Source organism: Belonocnema kinseyi, chromosome 1, assembly GCF_010883055.1.
Source record: "Belonocnema kinseyi isolate 2016_QV_RU_SX_M_011 chromosome 1, B_treatae_v1, whole genome shotgun sequence".
NCBI lineage: Eukaryota > Metazoa > Arthropoda > Insecta > Hymenoptera > Cynipidae > Belonocnema > Belonocnema kinseyi.
The window spans coordinates 56,950,446-56,957,359 of record NC_046657.1 but is presented as its reverse complement, the minus strand read 5'-3'; the positions used below and the strand labels follow the sequence as shown (position 1 = coordinate 56,957,359).

The following is a 6,914-nucleotide window of genomic DNA, read 5'->3' as shown; positions in this document are numbered from 1 at the left end:
AAAATATGAATTGTAAACAAAAAAATTAATTTTCAACTAAATAGTTTAGTTTTGTATCTAATTGTTGAATTTTTAAGCCAAGAAGACGAATCTTCAAAAAAAGAATTAAATTTTCAATAAAAAAAAAAGAATTTTCAATAAAAAAGGCTAATTTTCAACCAAATTGTCGAATTTTCAACCTAAAAAGAGACGAATCTTCTACAAAAGTATTGAATTTTAAAACCGAAAATATAAATTTTCAACAAAAAAATTAATTTTCAACCAAATTGTCGAATTTTCAACCTAAAAGACAAATCTTTGACTAAGTAGGTTAAATTTCTAATAAAAAATTTTATTTTTTAACGAAAATATTGAATTTTAACCGAAAAAGATGAATCTTCTACAAAATAATTAAATTAATAATAAACAATATGAATTTTCATTAAAAAAGGCGAATTTTCAACCTAAAAAGAGACGAATCTTCTACAAAACAATTGAATTTTAAAACCGAAAATATAAAGTATATAAAAAAAAATTAATTTTCAACAAAAAAACTTAACTTTCAACTGAATTATTGAATTTTCAACCCAAAAAAGATGAATCTTCTACAAAAGAATACAATTTCCAGACCGAAAATATAAATTTTCAAAAAAAAAATTAAATTAATAAAAAAAAAAGTTTTAAAAAAAAAGTTATTTTTCAAACAAATAGTTTAGTTTTGTATAAAATTGTTGAATTTTTAAGCCAAGAAGACGAATCGTCATCAAAATAATTAAATTTTCAATAAAAAATATGAATTTTCAATAAAAAAGGGATAATTTTCAACCAAATTGTCGAATTTTTAAGCTAAAAAGAGACGAATCTTCTACAAAACAATTAAATTTTCAAACCGAAAATAGAAATTGTAAACAACAAAATTAATTTTAAACTAAATAGTTTAGTTTTGTATCCAATTGTAGAATTTTTAAGACAAGAAGACGAATCTTCTACAAAACACTTAAATTTTTAATAAAAAATATAAATTTTTAACAAAAATTTTAATTTTTAACCAAAATGTTGAATTTTAACCCAAACAATATGAAACTTCTACAAAAGAATTAAATTTTTGATACTAAAATTAAAAAAAAAAAGTTTAATTTTCTACCAAAATGTTGAATTTTCAAACGATGAATGCAAATTTTCTACAAGCATTTAAATTTTCAATACAGTGTAATTTTCTTGAAATTGCCGAATTTTTAACCCGAAGATATACATTTTCAACAATAAAAAGTGAATTAATACAAATAATATGAATTCTCAACGAAAAAGTTAATTTTCAACCAAACAGTTTACTTTTCTACCAAATTGTAAAATTTTTAAGCCAAGAATGCGAATCTTTAAAAAAAACTTGAATTTTCAACCCAAAAATAAAAATTTGTCAATTAAAAATATATGAATATGTATAATTAATTGAATTTTCAACTAAAAGTATGAATTAAAAAGGGTTAATTTTCAACCAAATACTTTAATTTTCTACCAAATTTTTGAATCTTTAAACCAGAACGAAAACGAATTTTCTTCAAAACAGTCGAATTTTTTACCCGAAAAAATAATTTATTGACAAAAACTTAATTTTAAAACGAATAGTTTACGTTTCTACAGAATTGTTAAATTTTCAAGCCAAGAACGCACATTTTCAAAAAAATAGTTGAATTTTTAATCCGAAAATATGAATTTTCAACCACAAAAAAAGATAATTTTGTACCAAAATATTGAATTTTCAAGTCAAGAAGATGAATTTTCTATAAATCAGTTGAATTTCTTCGGCAATGTTTGAATAAAATGTTCAAGGCTAACATTTTTTCGGTGGATTCAGTCGATCTTTTTTTGGAGAAGAAAATATAATAGTTAGAGAGCTTTTTTTAGTCTTGATTCAGTGTTTCTAGAAGCAAAATTATTTTTTTTAAATTATTTTATAAAAGAAAAGCAAGAAGAGTCAATACGAAAATATAATTTAATCCGTCTTAATATTGTCGACAATAAATTTGGTATTTGTATTTTTAACCAAATAGTTGCAATGTCGAGCCTAAAAGACACACTTTCTAAGAAAAAGTTGAATTTTTAACAAAAAAGTTAATTTTCGACAAAATAGTTGAATTTTTTAACAAATAATATGAATTTTGAACAAAAAAGTTCATTTTCGAATAAATAGTTTACGTTTCTATCACATTGTTAAATTTTTAAATAAAGAAGACGAATCTTCTTAAAAATACTTAAATTTTAAATATAAAAATAATAAATTCTCAATAAAAAAGCGAATTTTCAACCCAAAAATATGAATCTCTAAAAAAATAAATTTTAAACGAAATAGTTTACTTTTCTACCAAATTGTTAATTTTTTCAGCCAAAAAGACGAATTTTCTACAAACTAGTTGTATTTTCGACCCGAAAATATGAATTAAAAAATATATAATAATAATAATAAATTTCATACAAATATTTTACTTTTCTACCAAATTGTTGAATTTTTAAGCGATAAAGACAAATTTTCTATATAACAGTTGAATTTTCAATCCCCAAAAAATTAATATTCCACAAAAAAGTTAGATTTCTATCAAATAACTGAATTTTTTACTAAAAATATTAATTTAAAAAAAAAGTTAATTTTCAAACAAATAGTTTGCTTTTCTACCAAATTGTTGAATTTTCATGTATTCAGTGTTGAATCCTCATCTAAAAGAGACTTTCTTACGATTCTTGGGAAAATCAGAAATGATTTTATATTTTGAAAAGTAAATTTTACGAATTAATTTATAAAAATTCGAAAAAATTCAAGACAAAATGTAGATTTTTTTAGAAGTTGTATTAAAAAAATGTAGACTTTCCTTAATTTTGAAAGGTTTCAAGAGAATAAATTTTCTTACGATTCCTTGGACATTTTTTTTACTTTTTATTTTGAAAAATTAATTTTAGGCAAATATTAGAAAAAGATTTCCAAAATTGTCAAGAACCATTACAAATATTTTTAAACTTGACAAGATTTCCGAAAAATTTTTTAATTCCTTCTATTCTTCTAAAACTTGATCTGTCAAGCCGAAACCTCGAATTTTCTACAAAAAAAGTAGAATTTTAAACAAAAAAAGTTAATTTTCGATCAAATAATATGAATTTTCAACAAAAAAATTAATTTTCAACTAAATTGTTTACTACTTTTCTACCAAATCGTTGAATGTTTAAGCCAAAAAGACGAATCTTCTACAAAACACTTAAATTTTCAATAAAAAAAAGGAATTTTTATTCAAAAAAGCTCATTTTTAACCAAAATGTTGAATTTTCAACCTAAAAAAGACGAATCTTTTACAGAAGAATTGAATTTTTAACCCAAAAATATGAATTTTCAATAAAAAATATGAATTTTGAACCAAATACTTTAATTTTCACCCCAAAAAGATAAACTTTATATAAAACAGTTAATTTAAAAACAAATAGTTTAATCTTCCATTGAATTGTTGAATTTTTAAGCCAAAAAGACGAATCTTCTACAAAAAACTTAAATTTTCATCCCAAAAATATGAATTTTCAATCAAAAATATGAATTTTTAAGAAAAAAGTTAATCTTTAAGAAAAAAAAGTTAATTTTCAACCAAATAGTTGACTTTTCTAACTAATTTTTAATTTTTCAAACCAAAAGACGAATTTTCTACAAACTAGTCCAATTTCCAAACTAAAAATATGAATTATCAACCACAATGATTAATTCAAGCCAAAAAAACAAAAGAATTTTCTACAAACCAGTAAAATTTTCCAGGCGAAAATATAAATTTTTAATAAAAAATATGAGGTTTTAACAAAAATTTGCTTTTAATTAAAAATAATTTACTTTTTTAACAAATTGTTGAATTTTCAAACCTCGAACGCAAATTTTTTATAAAGCAGTTGAATTTTTAACCCGAAAATCTTAATTTTCACCAAAAAAAAGGCCGTTTTTTACCAAAATATTGAATTTACCAGCTGAATAGATGAATTTATTTTTTACAAAAAATGTGAATTTTCAACCCAGAAAAAATTAATTTTCAATAAAAAATATGCATTTTGAACAAAAAACTTAATTTTCAAACGAATAGTTTACTATTCTACCAAATTGTTGAATTTTCAACCCAAGAAGACGAATTTGTCTACAAAACAGTTGAATTTTCGAACCGAAAATATAAATTTTCAACCAAAAGAAGTCAATTAAAACAAATAATATGAATTTTCAACAAAAAAGTTTATTTCTAAACAAATAGTTCACTTTTATAACATATTGTTGAATTTTTAAACCTAGAAGGCAAATTTTCTATAAAGCAATTGACTTTTTAACCCAAAAATATTAATTTTCAACAAAAAAGTCCTTTTTTTTACCAAAATATTAAATTTTCATTCCAAGAAGATAAACTTTCTAAAAATTGTTGCATTTTCAAACCTAGAAGGCAAATTTTCTATAAAGCAGTTGAATTTTTAACCCGAAAATCTTAATTTTCACCAAGAAAAGGCCATTTTTTTACTAAAATATTGGATTTACGAGCTAAATATACGAATTTTCTACAAAAATGTGAATTTTCAACCAGAAAATATGAATTTTCAATAGAAAATATGCATTTTTAACCCGAAAATATGAATTTTCAATTTAAAAAAAGTTAATTTTTTACTAGAATATTGAATTATCAAGTCAAGAAGACGAATTTTCTACAAAACAGTTGAATTTTCGAACTGAAATTATTCATTTTCAAAAAAAATTCCATTTTTTACGAAAATATTAAATTTTTATTCCAATAAGATAATTTTTGTACAAAACATTTTAATTTTAAACAAAAAAATCAGTAAAGGCAGCACAAATCAGTTAAAATTTCAACATTCTGTTTAATTTTCTAAAAATTGTTGAAATTTTAAGCAAAGAAGATAAATTTTCTACAAACCAGGTTAATTTTGAACCCAAAAATATGAATTTTCAACAAAATTATTTAATTATGAATTTTCAAGCCAAAAGGACGAATTTTCAACAAAGTTATTTTTTTACCAAAATATTCAATTTTCAAGTCAAAAAGACGAATTTTTTACAAAGCAGTTAAACTTTCAACCTACAGTTTAATTTTCGAAAAATTGTTTAATTTTTCAGCCAAGGAGATTAATTTCTTACAACAAAGATGAATTTTGAACCCGAAAAAATGAATATTCAAGAAAAAAGTTAGATTTCGGTCTAAAAGTTGAATTTTTAAGAAAAAAAAGTTCATTTTCAAACCAATAGTTTAGTTTTCTACCAGATTTTTAAAATTTTCAAGCCAAAAAGACGAGTTTTCTACAAAGCAGTTAAGTTTTTAACAGGAAAATATGAATTTTCAACTAAAATGATGAATTTTCAACCAACAAAAAGTTTACTTTTTACAGTCATTCATTTTTAAACCAATTATTTGATTTTTCGCAAAAAAAAAACAATTCGCAACGAAACATGTAATAATTAATATCTGAACCAAAAGAAAACATTAATTTTTAATAAAAAACAGTTAAATAAAAAAAAATGGGAAATTATTTTATATTTGGAAAAATTAATTTTAAGAGGAAATTTACAAAAATTCCAAACAAAATGTAGATTTTTTAATATTTTGAATAAAAAACATGTGTACGATTCCTGGGAACTATTTTTATTTTGAAAAATTAATTTTAAGCAAATATTAGAAAAAGATTTCCAGAATTGTCAAAAAACATTTTAAATATTTTAAAACTTGAAAAGATTTCCGACACTTTCGAAAATATTTTTAAATTTCTCCTTTACTTCATAGTTTTTTAAATTGACTCGGATTTTTCCTGATATTTTGTGAACTCCTTAAAAAACAGGTATTTCGAATTTTCTAGATTAGTTTAATTTAAAAAAAAAAACATATTTTTCAAATTATCATTTAGTAATTTAAATAATTTTTTAAAACGATTTTAGGTTATGTTCACGTAATTAACCGGAATTCCGTATTTTTCGTAAAAAATTAAAATAAAGATTATAGTAAAAAAAATATCGAGGAAGATTAAAATTTTTACAATTTTAACTTATGTTCGTTTTTTATCGTATATTGATACATAGTTTTCTAAGAAGATTCACAATTTCACAACAATTTTAGGTTACGTTAATATATTTCACGGGATATCATTTTTTTCAACAATAATCGACTAAAAAGATTAAATTTACAATTATGAAGAAGTTCAGGTTATGTTAGTATCGTTTTTTTAATTGTTATTTTTCGTGTATTTGTATACAAATTTCTACAGAAAAATAGAAAACTACATAGTGGTAAAAATCGCTTGAAACTTTTAAACATAAATATGATGAATATAATAATTTAAAATAAAGATACCTAAAAATAACTAATATTAGTTTGAATACATACCATTTATTTCTTATTTAAGTATTTTATCTATCTCAATAAAAAATTATTTATTTTTTTATTTATTTATACTTTGGACCTACCTTGTTCATTTATAAATTAACAATATAACGCGCACTTCATGAATTCCTTTTCTTTTTCAACAAAAGTCAAATAGGACATTTTAAATATGTCTTTTTCTATCAAAAACCTTAAATAGTAAATAACGGAGTTCCATTAGTATACAAAGTAAAATCGTCACAGAATCTTCATTTTTGGAGTACGTCATCAAAAGCAAAGATATGATAAGCCTAGATTCAGTGCCTCACTAGCGAACCTATAATAAGTTCGAAGAACTAAAAAAAGCGATTAGTTAAAAAGAGATAGGAATGTCTTTATCTCTTTTTAATTAATATCATCTTTTAGTTAGTATAATTTATTATAGGGTCGCTCATGAGGTGCCACTGTCACAACCCGGGTATCGCGTCCTCTATATATGTCGCGATATTACCGACCGGACTCGAAAGGTAAACGTGGATCCGTTTAAAAAATTTAAGACCTATGAAG

General features: G+C 22.2%; 1 protein-coding gene across 1 annotated transcript in view; it reads right to left on the bottom strand.

The window, feature by feature from the left end:
- Window positions 1-6,623, bottom strand: part of LOC117170602 (chondroitin sulfate synthase 2) — a 31,325-nt gene extending 24,702 nt beyond the window's left edge. The window contains exon 1 of the mRNA XM_033357481.1: window positions 6,452-6,623. The gene's annotated coding sequence lies outside the window, so the exon portion shown is untranslated. The remainder of the gene's footprint in view (window positions 1-6,451) is intronic.
- Window positions 6,624-6,914: the final 291 nt, after the last annotated feature.